The sequence below is a fragment of the Megalops cyprinoides genome, chromosome 11 (genome assembly GCF_013368585.1).
Source record: "Megalops cyprinoides isolate fMegCyp1 chromosome 11, fMegCyp1.pri, whole genome shotgun sequence".
Lineage (NCBI taxonomy): Eukaryota > Metazoa > Chordata > Actinopteri > Elopiformes > Megalopidae > Megalops > Megalops cyprinoides.
The window spans coordinates 9,538,295-9,564,590 of NC_050593.1; the positions used below are offsets into that span (position 1 = coordinate 9,538,295).

The 26,296-nt window shown below is 45.8% G+C and overlaps 1 protein-coding gene across 1 annotated transcript in view; it reads left to right on the top strand.

Moving 5' to 3' along the window:
• The window catches only part of LOC118785832 (interleukin-1 receptor accessory protein-like 1), a 173,894-nt gene that overhangs the window by 104,400 nt on the left and 43,198 nt on the right, over positions 1–26,296 (top strand). The window lies entirely within an intron of this gene.

Below are 26,296 nucleotides of genomic sequence, written 5' to 3' on the forward strand. Positions count from 1 at the left end.
TACATATGCGCACACACTTACACACACGCACATGTACATGCACATGCACACGCACACACTCACGCACACACACAGGCACGCACGCCCACTGACGTGTATGAGGTATATCATTCCGATGTTGCCATCTGCAGCCATCCTTTGCAGCGTTTATATTTCCTCCTGATCTGCAGGGGGGAATTGTCAATTACTTATGCAGATTTCCATGTCTGTTAATGGCCTTCCCCTCCACTGGATGTCAGACGTGTTATTTTTAAACAGGGCTCTGTAATTACAGACCCTTTTTGTGTTTGAAATCAGGAAGTAATTACCCCCCCCTTCTTTTTCCACGCCTCCTTGGACCCATTATAGCGCAGTGATGAGGCACCTCTCCCAGCGAAGCCCCTTTCACATCTACTGGAACAGCCAGCCACACTCCTGTCCTCGTGTTTGAAGTGGACTGATACACTTGAGAAGTGGTGCAAAGCAGATTACTGTGGGCCACCTCTTCGGGTCGCCTGACACAGAGCCCCCTGCTGGGCTCAGAGGAAACTTGATGGTTCTGACGTCACGCTGAAAGGGAGAAAAGCTGATACAAAGCTTCTGCTCAGGTCAAGTGTCACTCAGGATTTCAGCAGCATCAACAAACAGAGATATCTTGCAGTCAGGACAGCAGTAATAGCTGCATTAATTTAGCAGTGCCTTTAACACAAGCTGCAACACACTCTTGCTTATTCAGGATGGTTAGGGTCTGAAGAGGCTATAGCATCGATCCACTATCTGTCTATTTGCTCAATGCGCTGTACATCCCTTTTCACTCATGTGCATCATATATGTGCATCTCTGAAACGGGTTTTGTAGCCATGTGCTCATTTGGCCCATATGGAAGCCACCCTCCGGTCTGCATGCCTGTGTGAACACTTGACTCCGCAGGCTCATGGTGTTAGTGTAAATGCACTGTGTTTCTCAGTGTCAGTGCTGATGCTGTTGTGAAGTCATGCTGGTTTAACCCATGTAAAGAAGTCCTCTGTGCATCCAGCCAGGACCTGGGATGTGCCGTTTCACACCATGCAGCGCAAAGCACACCGTCCTGGAGCTGTTCTCGTGTCGGAAAGACAGCCACTGTCCTCCTCTCCTTGTCTGCCGGCATGTCACGTGTGCCACTGCTCATGTCCTGTAAGGTCCAGCGAGCACAATGTCCATGTGCTTTTGCCCGGGACAGTTTAACAGTTTGACTGCATGCTGTGAAAGGGAGCAGCTGCACATCAAGCTGCTGTGTCTGTGGCATGTCCTCTCTGGCAGAGGGCTCTGTGGTGGCCCCCTCCAGGTCAGCCAAAAACCTGGGCGTGACCCTGGACGACCAGTTAACCCTCTCAAGCCACATCGCGGCGGTCACCCGGTCCTGCAGATTCTCGCTCTATAACATCAGGAGGATCCGTCCTGTCCTTACCCAACAAGCAACCCAGCTCCTAGTTCAAGCAATAGTCATCTACCGCCTTGACTTCTACTTACTGGCTGGCTTACCGGCCTGCGCTACGAGGCCACTTCAGCTGGTTCAGAATGCTGTTGCAGGCCTGGTATTCAACCTCCCAAAACACTGTCATGTCACTCCGCTACTCAACGCATTTCACTGGCTTCCAGTAGCAGCCGGCATCCAGTTTAAGACACTGGTGCTGGCTTACCAGGCCACAAGGGGCTCTGCCCCAACCTGCCTACCTTCCCTACCTTCAGTCTCGGATCACTCCAACCAGATCGCTGTGCTCAACCGCCTCTGGGCAGCTGGCGGTCCCCTCACTTTGGGAACCTGGCAGCCGTTCCACTCGGCCACATCTTTTTTCTGCCCTCATTCCGCGGTGGTGTAATGACCTTCCTCACCCAATCAGAACTGCAGAATCACTCGCCACCTTCCGCAGGAGCCTGAAAACCCACCTTTTCAGAATCCACCTCTCCCCTGTTGTGTAACCTTTCTGTTAGGTTTCTTAAAAAAAAAAAACTAACCCTGTCTCTGTGTTGCAAGTTTTGTTTGCAGTTTTCTGTTTTATTGTTGCAAGATATACAGGAGCATGGTACTGTAAATAATTAATTTGCATTCCTGCTACTTTTGCCTATGAGGAAGTCAGCTAAACCTGATTGATGCACTAATTGTAAGTCACTTTGGTTTAAAAGCGTCTGCAAAATGCCAAATTGTAAATTATAATTGTAAATCTCAGCATCGCAGATCTACCACTTCTGCTGTTGTCTTGAGTGAATCTTGTTGAATCCAGTGCTGCTTTGGAGTGACGTCAGTCTAGCAGCTCAGAACATGGAGGTGTTTGTAGTTCCAGACCAGACCAATCAAACTCACCTACCTTCAGTCTTGGTAGACTGCTGGAAACAAATGGAAGAGGTTAAGTGGCACTCCCTCTTATTAAATCTTTGCAATGTCTACCCCCGAAAGGCACCAGATTTTAGAGTTAATTCAAATGTTTATATAAATACATAGTTAAAGCAGTCCTTTTCTTCTTTATTGGCTGAGCGATTAATTGGTGCGTATCAAGAAATCAAGCAGCGCCTTTAATTCCCAAGGCCTTGTTCTGTTTCATGTACTAAACCTATGAGCACTTATGGGCGCCCTTAGACCCCGCGTGGGTGTGCGGTCGCTGCTGCCAATGATAGACTCACATGATCCATTAACCTCTACATTCTCCACGACCTTCTGAAGAATGTATAATTAGCACTGAACAAAAAGGAAGAGATTAAAAAAATATCAAGTTAGAGCCGCTAATGACGGTCCAAGCAGGCAATAATTACAGCCGCCAAAAAAACAGTGGTTGCTAAGCAACTAGACCTCAGCTGGGCTGTGCTGTGGTTGGAGGTTCTTGCATCAGAGCCGTGTGGAGATCACAGAGAGAGAGTTAGAGACAGTCTGCATTACTGCACACTGTCATAGAGAGACTACACTGCAATAGTGCTCTCTGTCATTGAAACTACACTCTGCCATAGAGTAATAGACTGCACTGCTTTATTGCACTCTGTCATAGACTTAGACTACAGTATTTCAGAGAATGTTACCCAGGAACTGAACCACAAGTTCCAAGCTTTCTGCAATGCTGTGGGCGAGCTGAAGTAACATTTTTCTTTTTGCCTGTCAGGGCTGGTTCACATTAGACGAACAAACGCAACGGCATCAGATAGCATGACAGTGCCAATGAAATGCTTGGAAGTTTCCTGCAGAAGGCTCATGCAGCCAGTCATAATGTCCAAGCACCCTGTTCTGTTGCCGACAACATTGCATTTGAAGTTATGCAGACCCCCATCTGAAAGTTTTTTTTTTGACAGAGGGAATTTAAGACAGCCAAATGTATGAAAAATGTGTATTCACTATCAGTTTACAAATCTAGAAACAATTTTAAAAGAGAAATAATCAGATGAAGGTGAAATTCCCTTGTACCAGAACCATGTTAGAGTGCAGTAATGTTCTCCCTGTTAGCCAGTGTGGGCATGTCTACCTCCACGACACGCCAAATTAAGGAATGGCTATCTATAAATGCTATCGTTACTTAGTCACCTTGAAAATATTACATCCTCCTTGGTTTAGAGGAAGGCGCTGATTTCCATCGGCCTCTGGGTAGATTGTGGGAATAGATTACTCTCCCAGTGACGAGCCGTGTGCCCCAGGAGCAGCTGCAGCGATGTCATCAGCATTAAAGTGTCATAAAACCTCACTGTCTGAGACAACACACTCGTCTGGCACAGGAACCTTGCCCGCAGGGAAATTCGCGCCGCTTAGCCAATATTGAAATAGCCTTCCGCTGGAGTCCGCTGGGTCAGAAACAGTAGATAAACAGTGTTCGGGGCTGTGTTGGTTTTTTGTAGCGCTGAGGACTGTGGGTGACCCCTGTCCCTGGATGAATGGGAGAGGGCTGCTCTTGCATAGTAGGGACGTGAGGTTATTTCCTGAGACGACACGGTCCAGACGCTCGGTCGCTCAGGTGAGAATTCTGTCTGTCAGGTTCGTAGGTCGTGTAGTGACACCCGGGCGTTGCCATGGCGTCAGACCTGGGCTGCTGGTGTCAAAACGGATTCTGGGGCCACGCACCTCTCTGGTTTGTGCTTCGCTTTGTCTGGGATGGCAGGAGCGGGGTGACCATACTTTCTGCCTTGTCTGCCACTGCTAGCGACACTCCGATGACGCCACAGAGTCAAAGCACATGCGCACAGGCACTCCACACCATGGAGGGTGTGCATATCTCTCCTACAACACAGCTACACAAACGCTGCTCGTCCTCTCCAGGTCTTCCAGCATTTCTCTCGACATTACCGCCTGGAAGTCATTGGTGAGTCATTGGAATTCATTGATTATTATTCAAATGAGAAAAGAATGACATTCAATTTCTCCCAGACAGTTTATCCAAATACTATGTAAACAGTTACAGGTAAGCACTTAAATTGTACCTATAAAACACCTATAAGATGTTGTTTTCCAACAGGTGTCTCTGGGTAGAGGGTTTACAGAGAAGGAAAGTAACAGCTTGAATCCCTCCCAGAATGTCTTCAGTAGGACCATGAAGAATTATTGGATGTTCATACGGACAAAGCCCTATCATTGGCTAGGTATTGGACATCTATAAATATGAGGTTCTACCAGTGGCTGAATATTGGACACTCTTAAAGAGATGAGAAGCTGAGCTGGGAGTTTCTGTCTCCCTAGAGGGAGATACTGACAGCATGGACACTTCTGTAGAACTGTACCCAGTCCAGTGTCCAGAGGGTAAACACTGACAGTGTGAACACTGTGCTACTGTTAAACTGTACCCAGTCCAGTGTCCAGAGGTACTGCACTGCACTAAAACAACCTGCCCTTCAAAAAGATACGTAGAGTTACCTGAGTTAGAAGAAGTTTGTTTTTCTCATAACACCATATCACAGAACCAGACAAGAACACCTAACACGTACTGTCGTTTTAGTGTCACTAACTTGAAGGTGATTGGTGCAGTATGGCGGCTGTGTGGTCGGCACATATGCGATACACGTGCTCATCCCGCGTTTCTGCACAGGGGCTCGCGGCGCAGGGTCCAGACCCGAAGGAAGGCTCCTGATGCTGCCATCGCTCACCTGTATGTCTGTGACGTTAACGTGAGACACGTCCAGGCTCTGCCTCCTCAGTGCATGAGCCACAGGGGCAGATACAGGGGTCCCTGTCGGCCCTCATTACTGCTGAGCCAGTAATCCCTATAAAAATGTCATGCAGTCCATACTATTGTTGTTTTACCATATTACATACAAGTGGAGGAGTGATTTTTTTAGTGTCAGTCCAAATGTATTGTAATTGGTAATTTTATGCATGTGTGGAAATGTAGAATATATTAATCTTATGCTGTTGTCTAACAATAAATACAGCAATACATCAAAATATCAAATATGAGAGAGGCAGCCCAGTGCATATTCTGAGGAATATTAGAGATATGCGTCATTTCATTTTCTGCCATGGAGTAACATCTGTGTTGTTTTTGTAAGCGGAGTCTTTCTGGCACGTTCTGGGCACTTCGAGGGCACGAGGCCCCACCAAGAACAAAGTGTCACGCTCCATCACCCGTGGGGTTCCGTTGATCAAGCCACGCCTTTGAGTGTCAGAGCCTCTCAATGTGACTTGAAAGTTTGGGTTTGATCAAAGTGGCTTCGCTTTGATGTGCGTACTGATCCGCGTTATTTTATTTCTGTCTCGGGAGTATCGGTGGGTTTTTTTTTTCATTTATTTCACGAGAGTCTGTTATCTCTTGTTTTCTTTGGTCTCTGCTTAAACAGGTTGTGTTTGATCACGCCGCTCGTTTGGTTTGGTTTGGGTGGCTTTTGTTGTTTGTGTTTCTTGCGGGGTGTTTGCGCCGGTGTTAAGCGCCTATCTCGGGAGCGGCAGCCTCTCCCCTGAACGCAGTGCGGCCAGGTGGAGCTGGGTGCGCTGTTTTTAAACGCCTCCTCTGAGTGGGCGCTCTCTATGCAGAGCATTGTGTAAACCATCACATGTGCTGCCAAGGCCACCTCTTTCTGTCGCTTTCAATGGAGGTTAGTATTCACAGAGCACTGCTACCAAACACAGACAAGGTCACTGCTTCCGGGCTCTCCCCCGATTGCAAAACAAAGGTGTTTATCCTGCTGTAGTCAAAATTTGAAATGCACACAGTGATAAAATGTGTTTACTTACTCCCATGACAAACCAGAGCTGGGTAACATAGAGCAGTAGGAGCAGAGACGCTGCTGTTGGCCCAAGTGCTAAAACTGCAAGTGATTGTAACATCAGCACAGTGCACTGCAGCCAGGACTCCTGCTACATCAAATAAGAGAGGGCTAACACAATGTTTCTCTTTACCTGAGGCCATGTGCAATCACCTTCTGTAAAGCAGAATCTGCACATATCGCAGCTGTCACATCCCCACAAAGCTAAAGACGGAGAAGGCTTTCGCGGTTAAGCTCAGCTGTGATTGGAGGAGTTGCGAGGGCAGTAGCTGTGGTCCCGGTCGGCCCAGCGTGCCGTGTGATCCGGTTAAGCCTGTCCCGTTTGCCGTTCATCAGCATGCCACCGCTGGAGGGATACACACGCCTCGCTCCGTCAGGAGCTGATCTCCGGCCAGTGCAGTCTCCCCGTCCCCAGTGTGCCTCCATGTAGGTCACGATGTTTCATGAACATGCCCTCAGGTCAGCGCCATTAGTTTACATCTTTTCCAGTTAAGTGCCCCACTTAGTGAAAGAGCAGAGCCCAGGACCAGCGGGAGCGCTTAGCATCGCTTAGCAGGCGTTTGGGTTCGCAGGACGCCGGATAGATTCGCCTTTTTCATTTCATTCTTTCTCCTCACGTCTTTGTGCTGGAACTCTTATGCATGAATGGCCGTGTGTTAAATTACCTTTAGTGTTATTATTTTTAGTGATGGTAGCATGCTGAAGCTGAGGACATTTCACAGTACAGCTGCTCCTCTGTCTTTCCTCCTCAAGGAGAGGTCAGAGGCCATACATCACACCCAATGCTTTGCAGATGCAGCACAGCTTCAAGTTTCTTTGAAAGCAAAAGGCTTTTTGTTTTTTTGTTTGTTTGTTTAACTGGAGTTAAAAGAGTTTGTCTAGGAAGCTGTGTGATGAAGGACATACTTCCTAGTGAGCAAGAGAGCCATTGCTCTGCAAGTTGCAAAGGTGTTTTCTATCTAATCACAGCTGGGGCATAACAGCACCTGTGTAGCCAGTGATCAGCATCTTATCAGTCTCTCACCAAGGTAAATGGACTCTTCCAGTCATTGTTTTTGGTAGTTAACATGAGGTATACTCCCCTCACAACATCTATATAAAATCCACCCCCTTGTGAGGATTTAATACTGTGAGTGAATAACACTCGGTAAACTGTCCCCTTACCGCATCTAATAAACAGTCTCTCAGAGAAATGCATAGAGATGCACCGGTACATGTTTCCTTTCTTGGTGTGTCGCAGGCAAGTGGGTGACAGGTAAGCGTGTTTCAGCTCTCATAAGCCTTTCATTCATCAGGGCGTAATGAGCGCGTGCTGTGCCCCTCTCAGAGGCTCACTGCGTGCTTTCATTCACACATCCTGTCTGCCTTTCAGCTGCACTGTGACAGCAGAGAAGGGCAGGTCCCTCCGGGCGGGCGTTCAAAAACGCTGTCACGCAGGTAAGCGTATACCACTGATACATGGAAACACTAACAAGAGGGGAATACGAGTCCTTTCTCAGCCCCTGCCAGGTCGTTCAGTGAACCAAACATAGAGATACAGCCATCAGTGAACCTCCTACCTGCTCTGCTGAAGGGTAACATGGGAAAGCACACTCTAACCAGCTGACCTGACTAGTGTTCTTCTGATCAATGTTTGATAAACCATGCTACAGACAATGTGAAGTGGCAAAATGAATATCAGAGACATGCCATGACAGAGTGAATATCAGAAATTGAATATTGGAAACGTGATAACAGTGATTATCAGAAACACAGTGATAGTGATGGTCAAACTGGTGGTCACAGTAAGACCCACGCTCACTAAGGAGGGACCAGACATGCTCTTCAGAAAATCACAGAGACAAAAGTCCCATCCATTGGCTGCTGTACCCTTCTGCTGCAGACCCAGTCAGAGACACAGACCGACAGTACATCACCCTCCCACCCCTATATGTGAAGCTCTCAGAATTTGATCTTATTTTATGCCAAATCGCTGGTCCTCCTGCACACTTCCCAAGACTGTAACTCCAGCCTTTTGTGTGATTAGAGCGATGCTGTGTGCGTGCGTCATGCCCATTCAAAATGAAACCTAGCAGCCCCAACAGACTCATGCTTCTTATTTTATAACGGCAAAGCTAATTGTTTGAGGAATTGCAGGTGCAGTTTGCTGGTGTGAATCCAAGGTGGGGCGCTGCTGTTGCAGCTCTGTCTGGAAAGTACCTCTGCAGGCTGTGCATATATTTTAAGCAACGTGATTGGTTCTTCCTCTGTCAATCTCTGGGTAAGGGCAGGGATAAGGTCAAAATGGCGATACCCTTAAAAGCGTCTAAAAGTGGATTTTAGATAGACATACTTTCAGCCGAAAGATCTTTTGATAAATGGCTACTTCCCCAGCTGGGATCATAAGTCATCATAAATCATCATTAAGTGGCTGAGGTTATTTCCTGGCATTACATGCTTGAAAATTCAACTTATGCAGTTTTATGGGAACATACTCAAGCTGGGTGAGTCTTCACGCGCATGTAATGAGCTAATGACAACCCCAGCCTCACACACATAACACCGATTCTTTCCAGCAGCTCTCAGCTCTTCTCCACTGTGCTGTAAAAATGGCATCCTGCTCCTTAATGCACTGCTTTGAGTAATTTGTCCCATTTTGTTACCATTAAACCAACACTCCCCTCCTGCGCCTTGTCTCGGGGACGCCGAGTGTTGGGAGGGTGATCACATGGGCAGACCCCCGGCCGCGACAAAGGCAAGCAGACGCTCCCGCGAAGAGCGCCGTGGGAGGAACGCTCCCCGCAAACCGAGGCGCCCCGGGTTTGAGAGAAGCAGTAACACCAAGCTGTCGGATAAGCTTAAAAGCCCCTTTGAGCTGCTCTCTGAAAAAAAAAAAAAAAACGATCTGTAGTGTCTCTTTCTCTTATCATTTAACACCACCATCTAATTGGAGCTTAAAATTCATTTGAAGTTGGAAAAAAAGTGTGTAAGCGTTTGAAAATGAGCCCCAGTTAAAGTTGGCACTTATCAAGCAAATGGTCTGTGTGAGACTTTGCAAATGCGCAGGATGACCAAGCACTTTCCCTGGGGTTTATTGTGTCATAGAACAACCCGGGGTGCCTTCTAACTTCCAGAAGTGCTGTGCCTCTCTTGTGTGCCCTGAGCGCTTGAAGAGCTGAAGTATTAGTGGGCCACAGTGTGAGTGGCTTGTTCATGTTTTGGAAGAGAGTTCTAATAGGTGACCTAGTTTTGGGTTTTTTTTCCCCTCGTCTTCTCTTGTTGTGCAGTTTTGTCTCAAACTAGGTCTAGCAGGGACCCGGAGAGAGCTCCGCGTGTTTTTCGTAAGTGGAAGTAAAGCAGCACTTCTGATGTAGCAGGAAGCCTTTCGTCTGGACCAGAGAGAGGCGCGGGGGGGGGGGGGGGGGGGGGGGGGTGTTTGGAGGGACAGTTTTTGGGTCCCGCTTTGGGTCCTGCTTCAAGCCTCACAGCATAGTGCATGTGGTCCTGTATAGCTGTCATCTTCTGCTCTTCCCATTCAGGAAAATGCTCAGGCCCCTGTCTTCAGGATTTTAATATATTTAATATTTCTAACTAACAGAAAGTGGCAGCCACGAACAGAGAATCTACTGTATAACAGGAACCATAGATGACTAAAGCCATCAAGAAGAGAAAGCATGGAAATAGTGGCATATTGCCTGCGAAGTGAGAAAGATGAGAGAAATCCACAGAAGTGAAATGTGACTCCTGCCTAGAGAGTCAGTGCGTATTATTAGGAGTCAGTGCCCCTTTCCCTCTCCGCTTCTTAACAGCAGGATATGCTGTCTGTGGACCACAAGCCTCAGTGAAAGAGCAGTGAGTCGGTTTGTACCCTAGCGCTGTTCCTGTAACATCCATTCAGTGATTGATGTTGAATGTGTGGCAGGTGGTGACTCTGCACTCAAAGCGCCGCGCTGCCAGCTCCCCGTAGCCGCGCTTTTCAATTGGACTGTGTGCTTTATCGCAGCAACAAATTGAACAAGGTCTTATTTAATGGCTCCGTGTTCGGCCGGCCGTCCTATGGCAGCCCCAGGAACGAGGCCCTGCCTTTCATGCCTCCCCGCCGCGGCACCTGCGTTACCGGCCCCGTGCTCCCATTAGAGACAGCTCAACCTTTTCTCTGCTGTTCGCTCCCGGCGTGACCTTTGAGGCCGCCGCAGCCTCTCCATTCCTGCAGGAGCCGGGCTCTGAGCTGCGAGTAATCTCTCCACTGAAGGGGATAATGCAGCCTATCGTCCCCGCGTTCGGCGTCCTCATTAATTAAAGCCTCCGCTCCGTCCTGAGAAGGTCACTGTTTCCTGAGCTTAAAAGGAGGGTGATCACAGCTGAGGTGCCTGTGCTTTACGAGACGCACACTTAGCAGGGATTCAGAACTGGTCTCCTCCAACTCGGTAGAGATGTGTCTGTGACGACCCCTCTTCTTCTCCTGCCTCCGTCTCCTCATGTCCATCCATCCCCAGCCGCTGCTTCATCTCACTTCTCTACTTTTGTTCTCTTTCCTTCTGTTCCTTCTTTTTCATGACTGAAGCGTTTGATCTGTTTTTCAAAATTCATCTCAGATTTCAGTTCTTTTTCTCTCCTTGTATTCTTACATGCATTATACATAAATGTCACATAAAGTAACAATGATAAGGAATGATAATGCAACAACAGACATACACAATTTGCAATCATTGTAAAGTCAAAACAAAAATGAAGACATACCTACACACATTTGCAGTCGTGTATGTACTATACAAAACAGTTAAATACATTCATACCACAAGAAATAAGTGCATGAATAAACACTAACAGGAAAAGTTAAAATAAGAAGAAACAAAATTCACTTTCAAACAGAGTGCCCTCATGCTGGAGTTCATTTCTTCTGTAGGCTTAGTCATGCCAGAAAGCTTTCTGTCAGGATTAGACCAGTCTGTGGTCAGTCTCTGCTGTCCCTCCTGCAGTCCAGGTCTCACTGCCTTACAGACCAGTCCAAACATCACGCAGCACACTCAGCCACACAGAGCAGGACCGTTTAACTCTGTGGGGTGGATGTCTCTGTCGTGGCTCTGTAAGTGAAGTGTGTCCTATAGCCCACATGTCTGAAAGGGAACACCCTGATGCTACCAAACTGGGCACCACCAATACCTCTTCACTTTGTGAGCAAGCCTTTGGCGATTGAGCATTAAGCTGGACTCCTTCCTGGAAGAGCCACAGCAAGTCCCGATGCACACTGCTGATACACACTGCTTTTGCACTCTGCAAGCCACATAACGTTCTACAAGGGAGTCGGTGCATCTTCTACTGAGGACCATCTAGTAGAGTCACAGGAACCTGATGAGCCACTAGGAGGCAGTAGTGAGCAATGAGCCAGGGCTGTCCCTGGCCCATACAAGCTGACCCAACCCCAATGGGATGGAGTCAGCTATGTCCCACAACATCATATTTGTTACATGAAAGCAGCTGTGTAACCAACCACAAAGTCCCTAAGCAAGAGGTCATTTCAGCTATGTTTGAACCTTGCTCTGTTTTTGATACTTGTACAACAAGAGTCAAGCAGTAGCTGATGTGAACCTGAAATGCTGTATAGAAACTGGGAATGGCAACAGTTTTGTAAATGTTTCCAAGAATTATCAACAAAATGCATCACTTTAGATTGCCCAGAGGCCTTGGGCTCGGCAAGGACTCCATCACACATCACCATCACTTCCTTTGTCAGCATGGTCAGATTAGAAAAATGCATCATTGTCCCAGTCAAAACCATCCCATTGTGGTTTTACTCTTTTAATTATTCTTCAGCTTAAAGGTTCAAAAGGGCAGGGTCACCAAGCAACTGCATCAATGGAAGTAAGCAATGGCTCCCCACTACTACTAAAATATCCTTGGGGACCACTGAAATGATGTGACCTTTGAACAGAGACAACTTCAGATGGAAAATAAACCCATGGACATTATTTTTGTTTGACATTCGTAAAACACCTTAGTGAACGCTTGATATGTCTGACTAAAAATTTCCCCCAAGGTTTACTCTGAAAACCATCCAGTTTTTATAGATGTTAAGTGTAAGGTAAACTAGTCCTTTTTCAGAGGACAGCATGTGGTTCTCTTTAACGTGCACCTGAGTGTGGTGTAGGGAGGATTTAACCCATGGAGATTTTCCAGTTTCCCTCGCAGCTTGGGAGCGAACTGCTGAAAAAAGACAAATAGAATTCCGTTGCAGGCTTTACCCACACACGCCGCCAGAGATCTGTCTCCCAGACAACAGCACGGGCCTCATCTGAAACCCCCTGGGCCTTTTAATAAACAAGTGCTGTGTGAGTAACATGCATATTTGCGAGGGGGAGGGAGACGGAGGGAGAGAGAGAGAGAGAGAGCGAGAGAGAGAGAGAGAGAGGGGGAGAGATTTTGCTGCCGCCGCAGCTTTCTGGCGGTCGTTTCGGTTTCCTGCGCGCGGGTCTGAGCGCACCCGTGGTGAGTCACCATCCCGTGTGCAGATATCTGCCACGAGACATTTTCACATGTGCGCCTCCCATACGTCGCGCTTCCCACTGAATCATCCATCACGGTCACGCTGTCACAGTCCGACATGTTAGGAAATGGATCGCGCTGAGCGGAGAGATGGCCAGATTAACCTGCACCACCCGCACAGCAGGAGGTGCACAGAGCACCGCTATCCAGTGGGGACGGTTTAAGAGCTCTTGGGGGAAAACAGCAGCTGTTATATTGCAGATACAGGCAGGGGGCGCTGCAGTCGGTAGGACCCTGTGCCAGGAGCAGCAGGGCAATGCAGATGGTCTTCCAATCCAGTAGTCCTCTGACATCTTCGAGCGGCAGCAGTCAGTTGCCAACATTTGAGCGCTGGCGTAAGCGCCTCTCGTCCCAGCCCTGGCCTCAGTCTCGGTCACAGTGTTTCTAGGGTTACTGTAGATTTAAACACATAGGAGTGGGCTAAACAGGCACACCAGGGCTGCCTCACACTGCAGCCCCCCCCAGGTTATGAGATGCACAGCTTTCTTCTGTATTTTTCCGCTTCTTGGGTGAATGAACAAGCATAATAAAACACTGAAAAATTCACCTGCCTTGCTCAAATTCAAATTCATATTCAAACGTGGTTTATTGTCTGTCTGTGCTCTTGAGCTGTGGCACAGTGTAGTGTTTCTTAGCAGCAGGTAGAGCAGAGTTACGCCACACTTTGCGTCTTGTTGGTGATGAGTAATTAAAGGGAATTGCAGCACACTGCTGCGCACAAGTGCCTTTCCCACTCCATTCACTGTTCTTCAAGCACTGGTAGAACAATGGTGCATTCACTTAATAACCATTAGTGGAGTTACTTTGCATTTTAATGATGGTACAACTCTTGTCTAAGTCTTTTACAAAACATAGTGAATGAAACATTGGATTCTTGCAATTTGTGTTCTCATCTAATTGAGCTATATATAATTAAATATATATATAAAATGTACAGAGGGTCTGTGTGGGTGTGTGTATCTGAATGTTTGTGTATGTGTGTGTATGTGCATGTACTGTATGCGTGTGTGTGTGACTGTGTGCGTGTGTGACTGTGTGTGCGTGTGTGTGTGTGTGTGTGTTTGTGTGTGATTGTGTGCATGTCTGTGTGTGTGTGTGTGTGTGCGTTTGTGTAAAGAGTGCCTGTCAGCGCAGTGTTTAGGCAGATGTCAGTGCTCCCAGTGGGAGTGGACATCATGACAGCCCGCAGCGCTGGTAGGACAGGACCAGATAAGGCTGGGACGTCCTGGAGCGCTGGGAGCCTCTGGGTGATTTACTTCTCATTCCCCGCAATCCTCCTGTAATCGGGCCAGCCCTCTCCACCTCCGTCCCACCCCGCATTCAAATTGCCTTTTCCCGGATCTCAGTCGCTCCTCAAGCACAGCTGTCAATCACTGGGCCCAAATGCCCTGCCGCATCGCCCCCATGCGGACAGGACAGCTCCGCCCAGCAAGACAGCGCATGCAGAAGCATGCATTATTCAAACATTACTGCAGGAGCTCTCATTTAATGTTAGGGTCTCTCTCTGGCATGCTGCTTTACTCTCACTCACCCCTTCACAGGGAGATACAGAATCCCTTTGTTCTCTTTTATGTATGCATTCATTCATTCATCTTCTCCATTAGTGTTTATGTATTCATTTCCACAAACTCAGAGTCAGGGGAATTCAATTCATTATGTACTGAATTTCATTATAAACATGAATATGTTGTAACATTTGGTTGAGTAGATTGCACTGTAAAAGACTGCAGTATGCTCTCAGCATAAACTGACTGCAGAAATGTGGGGCCCCATGAACCAGAATCATTTTTTACCAGATTAATGTTGACCTACATCAGCAGACTCCATTAACTTTGTGGACACTTTGTATTTGGCAATCCTTTTTTCAGGAGAAATCCCCGTGAGAGACTGGAAGGGATTCTGACAGAGCAGAGGAAATACACTGGGGCACATTAAATCTCTACATTACATCTCTATCAAAAAGGTGGGGGGTGGCGCTCGTATAGGCATTGACTTCCCCTTTCCCCCTTAAGTACATTGTCACAAATATTAAAAAAGACATTTTGATTTCAACGTAATGCAAATGACTACGGACGGATACAGATCCAAAAGCACTGAGCTGTACCCTTTCCTTCTGTTTTAACGGCTTTCAAAATGTGTGAAAAGAAATAGCTTTGATCTGCAGGTCCAACCTGTCAATAGAGCCATGGCGATCAAAAATGTTGGCACAGCGCCTAGGGGCGCGCGACTTTCTGTGTAGCAATCAGCGTCATTTGTGCAATCTAGCTTCAAAGTTTAGGGTCTATTAACAGTTTTAATTAGGATGATTTGACTGAATTTCATTAATTATATTACCTTTACGTCGAATGACAGATGAGCCTACAAATCCTTGAGAAGCGCGCGTATGTGTTTACTAATCACGTTTTACTGAGCGATGCAGCCGCCGCAAGATGAATGCCTTCCGACTGCCTCTAAAAACACATAAAGCCTCTGCCACCGTCCTCTTCTGTAGTCATTTTATCGTAAAGAATTCGGCAGGCTTCTGATGAGCATGGCTTGCTAATTATCAGCGTGAAGTGCAGCCTCTTTAAACAGTGGCAGCCGCTTCATCACGCGCAACGCAGTTTCTTGGATGCATTGCATTGTTTATGTATCAAGTTCTGCAACCATGATAAATGAGCAAAATTATTCACTGCGAGAGTGCAATTAATAATCTGCTGAAATTACTAAGAGCGGGATGTGCGCATCCACGCACGGTGAAATATACATGTAATGGCTCTCCCTAACCTCAAGACGCTGTGGAAATTAATGACACGCTGAATTTTCTAGAGTTAGTCAGCTGTTTTAGTTATTTATTCGTTGATCGTTATTGTTTGAAGATGTAATGCAATATCTAATCCTGCGAGTGATGTATCCGCATTAGTGCGCTGTGAAGATGGATGTAAATTTGCATGACACATCTTTATGCAAAGTAGCCTCGGCTACATTTGCGTTGCTGTTGTAGAGATGATGCAATCATATGCAGTCATAATTCCAGTGATCGAGGCAGACGCCCGTGCCCATCCCTGAATTACTCAATACAGAGCCAAGTATTGCTAGTTATGGCTGTTTAGAGGACCATTACTGAAAAATGCATAGCAGACCACATCACAGTCAGTGTTTAAATCTAATGGTAAATTGAAATTAATTTGTCTTTTTTTCTGAAAGAAGCCAACAATCATTTGAAATCGAACCCTAGGAAACATAACTTGTCATAAGATATAATATGCACGCACTAAGTCAGAGGCCTTCACAATCCAATGGACGTTGCTCATGGAACCACGCTGTCTGTTAATTCACTGCTGTCATTTCAAGATCACTGTCACATGTGACATATGGTATGGTTTGGTAACTGATGGGTCATGGGGCCAGTGATTGATTACTGGGACATGACCCTCATTGTGGTCTCAAGGCTACTGTATTGACAGCAATGGTCTAAGAGAGTTGTGTCTTAACACTGGCTACTATGCTCTTTATTAATTTGAGTAAAAGGGATTTTTCTGTGAGATTACAGTGGTGTTTGAATTCCAGGAAGAAGTCAGTTAGCTGTTGCTTAACTAACCAGATCTCACTCTCAGAGAGGTAAACCTTTTGCTTCCACAATTTGTGTATGGTCACCTATGGTGTTCTGGGTCACTGGGATACAGCTGTGCTAAAGCTGTTTTCTGCCTCCTTCTTTAATGCTTCCATTGGAGGTTGTCTTATAGAAGAGTCTTCTCTAGTACTTTTCCAAGCCTGAAGGTCATAATCAGCACAGAATCAGCAGCAGGCTGTTCCCTTTAATTTTATCTGTGCACTCTGATCATAGTTTATACTGTTTTAATGTTCTTGCAACTGGAGATACAAATGTAATTTGCCATGTTGCCTTCCTTGCCAGTTAAAGAATATTACTGTACTTTAAAGCATTCCTCCCCACCCTCATAAGATAAAGCTGATATGCTAACAACCTCTGTGTGAATTTAGTCATGCACACTCTCCAGTGTAAATAACAAGGATGTTTGTTGCTAAATTTATGTAAGCGTACATCTCAGTAATGAATTATACAGTTTGCCTTCAAGGTGATACATTTCACTTTATAGATTCAATTATCTTCACCATAAAATATACCCTTCCTTCCAGCACAGTCCAGAACTGTGTGTGTGTGTTTTTTAAAATGCTTTATATCTATAAACCAGGGGAAATTATAGTTTACAGTGTGTGATTGGTTGAGGGCACAGTTCTTTAAATTCTTCTTCCTTTTTGATAAGGTTCTGTAATTTTCAGAAACAAGGCTTTATCATTCTCAAGAGAAATAAAATTGGAAACAAAAATATGATTTCAACCTTGAAAAATGATCAGGTTCATTTCTAACCCGTAATATCACTGTCTGCAGGTTCATTTCTACCCCATAATGTCACTCTATGCAGGCTAATTTCCAACCCATAATATCACTGTATCCGCATTCATTTGTAACCCATAATATCTCTCTATTCAGACACAAATAATGCATACAGATTATTAGCCATGTTGCCAATGCAACTGATAACACACACACACACACACACACACACATTTTTTGGACCTTGTAGTTCTCTGGTTGAATCAGTCAGTACCTGATTGTGCCAACACTATCAAGTGGCATGCAAATGAAGTTATCCAAGATCTCAAACAGAAACCAGTGTGTATCCTCTGTTCTTAATCTCAGCTGGTTCGAGCCTTTAGGGTTTACTGCATTATAGTGATCACATGGCTTATTTTAAGCAGAGAGTCTCAAGGGGATGAAGATATGGCACTATCAGCACTTCTCTCCTCCATAGATAACCGTGTGAAGCCCCGTCCTGATAAGGGTCCTGCCAAGGGAGATTGAAGAGAGAAGAGAGACTCCACTTCTTTTGTTATGAATAATACTTTTATACTCATATCTCAGTTGCCGTGCAATACATCAAGGGAACAGCATATTCCTCTTAGGATTTTCTCCAAAATTTATAATAAAAATTAAAAGGTCTGCAATACATACAGTTTCCCAAAGTGAATCCCCAAGACCAGTTTTCCAGTGCCATGAGTGCCCAGTCAAGAGCTGGTGCTTTTCTTAATACTGTGGTCCACTTGGGCTATGGTCATTTGGCATTACTGGCTGTGATTCTATTGAAAAAAAAACATGCAGCAGTCCTTATGGTGTGGGGCTGTCTCATTATAATGCAACTTTTAAAGGCTGGAAACCTGACGTTTCTACTGCATCCTCACAGACACCTGTTGTGGGTGAGGAAGCATTATGCCATATAAGTCATCCTATCAGGAGTCATGAGACATGCCTAGTTATAAATATAACATGCCTTTACTCCAGGAAATTAACAGTGGACTGGCCTACCTTTGGCCTTAATGACTGCTTCAGCGCATCGTGGAGGACTCTGCATTAATAAGCTCCACTACTGAAGAGAGCAGTGTTGGCTTTGCCCTGATTCTGCGTTCCAGTTCATCACAAAGATCTGCTGCAGGGTTGAGGTCGAGGATCTGCTGGCCCCTGCAATATTCTGATGCTATTCTCTTCAAACCAGGCAAGATCTCACCCAATGCCCTGCAATCAGATGGGGTGTCCCATGGCTTTTGGTGGGACAGTGCATGTTTCTTTAATATCCGTGCAGAGCCCTGACAGAGCACACTGCAGAGGTGCATGTGTATGGCTGTGTGAGTGTGCACATGCGTGTATGTATGTCAGCATGAGTTTGTGTTTGGTAGCCATCCATCTCTAATGAGCATGGCCTGTCTCCCTCCACATCCCACGATAACAGATAACAAACTCTTGTTCTGCACGGGCACAGCCAGAGGCATGATGGGAAGGCAGAGTGAACTTTGACCGCGTTACCAATAGCAACCGAGTCAAATCCATATAGATATACAATCTTCTTTTCTTTCCACAGCCTGCCCAGAGTGAGCATCAGAGAGAATGAGGAAGCGTGTGTGCTTTTTTTAAGGTACACTGCTCTCGCTGTGTGCTGTCATCGTTGAAGATCATGAATATTTATGAAACCGCGTGAACAAATAAATTGGACAGCAAGCACATCTTGAATTATGAAAGCGCGGTTAGATATTGGAGGCAGATGTTTGTTATTATTGTAGCATCATTATGTCGCCTTCTTTTTCCACCTGATATGGCCTCCCCTTCACTGAGAACAGGAGAAACTCTCTAAGGATTCTCACAGTGATGTCGTGAGAAATGCAAGCAGTCCACACCACGCCATTAGGTCTTGCATGTACTGTAATTGCATGTTTACCAGAGTGGTTTTGATGGTTTTGATTTTAATGAATCAGAATAAAGAAGCTCTCCCTTCGCCTTGTGTGCTCTTTCTGGAGTAGGGTGGATCTTGCTCCACAGTTGTTGCAGAGCTGCAGAGAGGATGACTTTATTTGAATGTGACAGGTGCTGGGTTTACTGAAGAAAGTGCATTTAACTGGGCCTCAGACTGGCAGCTCCCCTCCTTTCTGCTGCTGCTGCAGATCTGCAGTTAATTGAGGTTTTCTGTTTTTTTCTCATCCTCGGGTAGCCAGTTACGTGGTAACCTCCCGTCTCCCACAGTGACACACACGCTCCTCTCCCACTCCTCTGCTGAAGCTGGCTCACTGTGAGAGGTTCGAGCCTCTCTCCTTTCCTTTTTCTGCCGCTGTCAGCGGGTCTTCGAACAGGGACGTGGGGACAGCTGGCTCCTGGATGCAGTGCTCCTTACCTGGTGTCACCTGGGAGATCACTTGGGGGCATGATGGGACAGTTATCAGATTTATGATAATTTTTTTGAGTTATGGACTCGCACCAGTCAGGGCCTAACTGAAGAGCACAGACTGGCAGTGTGTCTCACTCTCAGCACTGCATTCTCTGTAATCCCTACAACTTCACACACTGGTAGTGTGTCTCGCTCTCTTGGACTGCAATTTTTTATAAGCCCTACATCTTCACAGTGTGTGTCTCTCCAGTGCTGTTGTTTCTGTTAAATTTGTCTAAAATGATGTCAGATATGTTAATTATTCTCATTCTTTTTTAGATTAGATTTGGATTGTTATTCTTTTGTATATTGGGAATGATTGTTATGGTTATGATAAAAGTAAAAGCACTTTTATATTTACCATTTACAAGCATTTACAAGTGTGGTCAGTTAACAAATACATCTCGGTACTTTAGAGCCAGTAGATCTTAAAAGGAACTACTGCAGTTTCCATTGCTTAGTCTGCAGGAAATTACCTCAACACACACACACACACACACACAGACGCTCACACACACAGACGCTCACACACACAGACGCTCACACACACAAACACATACACACACACACACACAGTACATACGCACACACACATACAAAGGAACAAACTCAGTAATCAACTTCACACCTACTCAATACAGCACTGATTATTGAAGGGACCCTCTTGGTCTGCAGTGCTGTTCCAGCAGGAATTTTTCGAGAAAATAATCTTGGCATTTAACAAATATCCAGGGAACTCATCAGGCTGCGTTGCCATGTAAACAGCGCGTTCAATTCCTACATTCTCGTGTGTTTTAGCGGCCTGATTATTAAGCCTAATTAATTTGTTTGCCAAGTTTTGATGTAGCATGCATTTTGGCCCACTTGAGCGAAGCTTACACTGCAGTCTCTCCAATGGCTGGGCTTAGAGGGAGAGCGAGAGGGAAGAGGGTTTAGTGTTGAGGCCATTATGAACAAACAGGGCGAAGCAAGGGCAAAATAAACGCCATGCCTCCAGTCGTCGCAAACCAATAGATGAGCTCTGTCAGCGAGCAGCTGCCATCACTGTCCTCTGCTCAGTGATTGGAGGCCCTCTGCAGACACACATTTGCACCCATGATAAGTCCCAAACCTTTCACACAAGGCAACTAATCAGTTCTTAGAGAATGGAGGAGCAGATTAGAGCTGTAGCAGCTCGCCCTAAGATGTCCCTACTACTGTGTCCTGAGCCCCCAGGGGGTGTCGTGATTGTTCAGAGATAAGGAGAGAAGGCTCTACTGACCGAGGCCAGGCCACACTGAGGAAGGAGAGAGGGCTCTGCTGACCCGGAGGAAGGAAAGAGGGAGGAGAGGAGAGGGTGGAGGAAAAGAGGGAGGGAGAGATGGAGAGAGAGTGACTGAGGGAGAGGGGCAGGTGGAAGGAAGGAGAGGAAGTTGGGGGGAGGATAAGCGAGAGATTAAGGGAGAGGGGGAGGTGGAGGGAGGAAGAGAGGGAAGTAGAGGAAGATTGAGGGAAAGGGAGATAGAGGGAGAGATGGTGGAAGAGATTAAAGGTAAGTAAGAGCATGGAGTTGGGGAGGATTCTCACATTCAACACTGTGGAGCAGTACCTGCTCTACATCTTCACTTGGTAAGATGAACGATGCTGGGTGTGTGTGAGGGAGCACACAGTCCCGTATGTCTTGGAGCTTTGCAGATTCTGAAGTCATAGGACAGCTAACACACAGAGTCTGGCTGTGATCATTCCCTCCCAATGAGGCTCTGCACTCCACACTGGCACACCCAGAAGCCACAGCAGCAGGCTTTATCGAGCACCATGTCCGGCCCAGTCTCCGATGTTCTGTTGTTGTTCCAAATGGTGAGGTTACGGCCCGTCATCTCGTTACAACCCTGTGGGTCTCCCTCACTCTGAAATCACAGAGACACAGAACTGCTCCCCTGGTGTGCAGTTCAGCACTGTGGGCTTTAAAGCTTTGTCCATAGAGTGAGTCCCTCTTTAACCACTCTTTAGAGACTGTTTCCTCACAGCCTGGCCTTACATGTTGCATCCTTTCTGTTCTGACATCCAGAGAGATTGCACGCCCCTCTGAAAGAAATCACCAGCACCAGAGATCCAGCCACATTATACCAAACCACCTGCACCAGAATCCAGCTACTTTATATCAAACCACCTGAACCAGAGACCCAGCTACATTATCTCAAACTACCTGCACTAGAGATCCAGCTACACTGGCATTCTGTGGGCACAACTGAATAGTCTGAGTTGTGCTATCAGTATCTTAAAAGAAATTGTTGATTAATCAGCCAATAGTAGTTAGTTAGTCTGATTCGTATTATTTAAGTTAGCATATGTTACTACATACCTGGTCCTTCTAAAGAATATTTGGGTGAAAAGTGTGATCTGTAAGTGGGTTTATAAGGCAACATCGTCTGCTGGGTGTAGCCCACATCACAAATGAGGCAGCACGTCCCTGATGTGGTATCCGTGGTAACTTGTATTCCATTTTTGTGTAATTGTATTTAAATTAATTTATGTGCTGTATATTAAAGACACTGATGGCTAAAATCATTCAATATTTATTGAATGTAAGATGTTCTGCCATGCACCTTGAGGAATATGCATTTCAAAGCTTTATCTTTCATATATGATATAATTATCAATAATATACAAATAGTAATAAATAATAACTTTGCCCTAAAGATCCAACAGTGAATAGCTGCATTGTTATGCAGCACAAAGTGGATGTTTTTTTTTAGTTTTTCCTGTCTCTGCAGTTAGAAGCTGAAGATGTCATGAATGGGATTTATGCACATTTTTAAAAAGACTCTTTTGAACGAGGGCCGCTGGGAGCACAGGTCTATTTATGTTATGCCAAAAGACGTGCAGCTTGCTCTGGGCAGCGGCTGCTGCCGAGCAGGGTGGAGCGGAGGTGGAGAGAGATGGCAAATGAGAGCAGGAGGGTTCTGTTACCTGTGCTTCCACCTGCGTGTAGCAACAAGGGGTGACAGGGTTCACTGGGTAATCACCTAAAAAAGAAACCCATTCAAGTCATTATCACATGATTACCCACAATCCCTTTCATCCTCTAAACAGCCAAATTGCTACGATCTGGAGGCTCATCAGACATACTCTGTTTTAATATCAAAAAGAGACAATTATTAGAGAAAGGAGAATGAAATGATGGGTAATTAAGTGCCTGTTCGCAAAAGCTGTAATTTTTACTGTTAATTAATTCAAAGTCTCATATTGCCCTGTTATATTATCAAGCATACCACAGAATGAACACTAGCTGGGAGGCTCAAGGGCAGACAATGATAATCAAAGACCCCTTTCTGGAGAGACTGTGTCATTGCTCATTTGCATATTCGTGTAAAGAGCAGTGGTGAGAACACCCCCAGTGCGTGCTGGGAAATACATGCCAAATGTGAGTGGGTTGTTCCAGACTGGGTTATTCCAGTAAGCCTAGGGTAAACCACCTACACATGGAACAAGTTTCACCAAGAGCATATTTTTAGTGCAATTCAGTCAGTAAATATGCCAAGGCAATGTTTGCCCCTTTAGTTTATGTGGAAAGTTTGTTCTTCTCCAGCCTCCAACCCGGATTGCGCAGCAGCACACTTGAGACCGGTCCGATGATGGGAGATCCTTCCAGTTGGACAGGCGATCCATCATGCCTGGTCTCCTGTCCTTTGGGGTTGGATGTAGGTCTGGTTTGTTTGTTTGTCTGATTTCTGCCCTCAGGAGTACTGAGAAACCAGAAATTACACTGACAGCTGAAGAAACAAGGCAAATGTGGAATGGTGTCCCTACAGACATTATAATTCTGCTGAAAAGATTCTGTTTGGGAAAGTGTGAATGTGCACACATACTTTAGTGTGTTTGTATTTGAATCAGTGACTGAAGAAAACAGCTATTACTAGTTCTCTTTGCAGTTCCATTCATTTTATATGTCCCCCAGTTGCTTTTAAATAATTGGGCTCCTTGTTTGTGGCCAGTGGCGTTGTTTGGTCTGATCATTCGGGGCTATAGCCCCGAATATTTTAAGCCTAGCCCCAAATATTTTCACCCTGAAAAAGGAGGTGTTTATAGCAAACAGACTGTGTAACAGAGCAGAACTTGACTTGCAGTGTCCGAAGGTGTGATAATATTTATTTATTATAAAGGTAGATATAACCGCCCCAACCTACCGATGCCGATCTTCCTTCAAAAAAAAAAAAAGGCAAGCCCCAGGCAAACTTGACTTAGCCCTGAATATTTTCAACAGCTAGAAACATCCCTGTTTGTGGCCGAATTCTTATTTTCTCACTTTATAATTATTTATCTTAAAATACAAATGTATAAGATCAGTTTCTTGATTTTATTTCCATAAGATTTCTGCTTTTTAATAAAAGCAATTTTAAAAATACTTAAAAATACTTATATGAGAACAATTTTGCATAGGAGAAAATGGGAGCCATTTAAGGATGGCTTGGTTACAATGAGAAGTCACACAACATCATTATGTGTGTGTTTGTTTTCCCTATAGAATGACCTATAATTGGAGCTGCGTCTCCCAAGAGAGCAGTGAAAAACTGGCTTTAAGAAGAATGCTTCTGGGGTCAGTGAGGGGTCAGGGTTTAGAGGTCAAAGAGGAGTACAGCATATCACATCTTTTAGATGGATGGCAGCATGGTCAGATGGACCAGTAACAGGACTAGTCATGATGAGGCTGCAGTACTGAACACCTTATGAATCTGTACCACCTGTCTGTGTTAACTCTATATAGGCATAAGCAAATTCACATACTGTGAACAAAACGTACTGGCTGTTTTTTATTACCTTAAAAAGAGTGTGTATTACTTCCAGTACTTTTCAGCTTGCATACAGATTGCTGCTGTTTAATTGGATGGTCCAGCTGGTACAAATTACTGCGTTTGATTTGATTCCCAATATTTTGCTTATCTGATTTGGTTTTTGAAGGCCATCACTCACATCTGAGGAGACGTTATACAAACTGAGGAGAGAGTAATTTATAGCAAAAGAAACTTGCCTTGTGCCAACATAGACAGTATGCCTAATTGAGGGAGGTCATGACAGTTTGAACTGTAGGATGTATAACAGCTTTGCCCTGCTATTTAGACCTTAGGTTACTGGTAATGGTGTGGTCTTCTTCCGCAGCATACAGCTAGTGGAGAAACACCCTTATTGGAGGGCATTTCCAGCCACAACTGTTCATGGCACACATATGTCATAGTTTTACATTACCCACAGTCCCTCACTAAACAGAAAGGTGCGGCAGAAAGCGGGGGGCAAACAGCTCCCTCAACACAGAGGAAGTGCACTGAACCTTCTCTTCTAGTCCCCTGGTGTCCTCCAGTCTCCTGGTCTCTCCCAGTCACCTGCTTATGGCACAAGGACACTTTTAAGATTTGCTAATAAAGAGAGCTGCATCTCTAAATGCAACAGAATTCTGCTCACTTGTAATTTACAAGAGAAAACTGCAGCCTTATTTTGCTGAACAGCTTGTTCCTGGTCCAGAGGCCAGTTTCAGTGCAGGTGAAAGGGCACTTCCTGGGGGTGTCCCAGACAGAGTCAGGGGGCAGGGGTGCGCTTGGCACAACTGGTGAGGTGGGTAATCAGAGCAGGGTCACCGGGTCGCTGGGTCGCTGGGTCGCTGGGTCGTTGGGTCGCTGCGTCGGTGGGTCACCGGGTCTTGGGGTTGGGGTAGCACACTTCCAGATCTCTGGCGGATCTCCACAGGCAGTTTGCCCTCACAGCAGCATGAGGGCACAAGCTTGGACGAACATACAGCAAACGCACTCCACACTGAGCTGTCACACTGAGGAAACCTCCTTTAATTAGAGACTTCCTATCTCCCTAGTCATACAGAGACTCTTGACCTTGCACTCTCTTTGCACTGTCCATCAGGTGTCTCTACGACCCCTGGGACTGGTGGGGTTACAATGTGCTGTCCATCTCTGACCCAGTCGCAAGCTTTTTTATTTATTACATGGCACAACACTGCAGTTCAAACCATGATAAAAACATAATCGCTTCACCTGGGGTTCATGAAGCTTCACTCCAACAATTGCCCCCACTGGCACCACCAGTGAGTTCTAGGCAGCAATGTAACACAGGAGTAATAGGCAATGGTCTAACACAGAGGTAGCAAGCAACAGTGTAGCACAGGAGTAATAGGCAGCAGAGGTAGCAGGCAGGTATCAGGTCGTCTCTGGGTGTGGTAAGTGTGATACTGTGGGTCCACTCTTGTGTGAAGTACTTAACTTGAATTATGCAGATAATGTGAAATATGAGCCTTGTATGCTGCCCACCCAAAGCCATCCATCATGTGCATAAGAAAAATAGACCTTATGGCACGCTGTAAGATGGTGCCATGGAGATATGTGGTGTCTTGCTGGGGATAGACTCAATTAGAAAGACCGTCGCTGCACACACCTTGCCCTTTCCATGGCCACAAAGAGCAGAAAGAGAAACGGTCAGAGTGTAACACGGACCGGCTTTGGGAGGAAATCCACACACAATAGCCTTTCTTCTCCTGAATGTTGAGCCATTGCAGATTAGCACAGTTTATGCCACAGTCATGCCTGAGGGCTGTTTAGGAAAGGTTTTCTGCTGCTGCCTGCCATTTATCAGGTAGCGAGTTGCCCATGGTTAGAATCCTAATAAGCGTTGTGTCAGTGCAGTTAAGCCTAAGTTTGGCTGCTACCTTGCACTCCGGTGCGGCTTATTTCTTTGTGTTGTTTTGCCTTTTTTTGAGGGGGTTAATCCTTTTATGTGGGAGAATTGATAAGGATGTATTTGTTTTCAATCTCGATTCAACCTGTGTTGGGTTGCCTTGGCAACCTCTGTGGCAAACT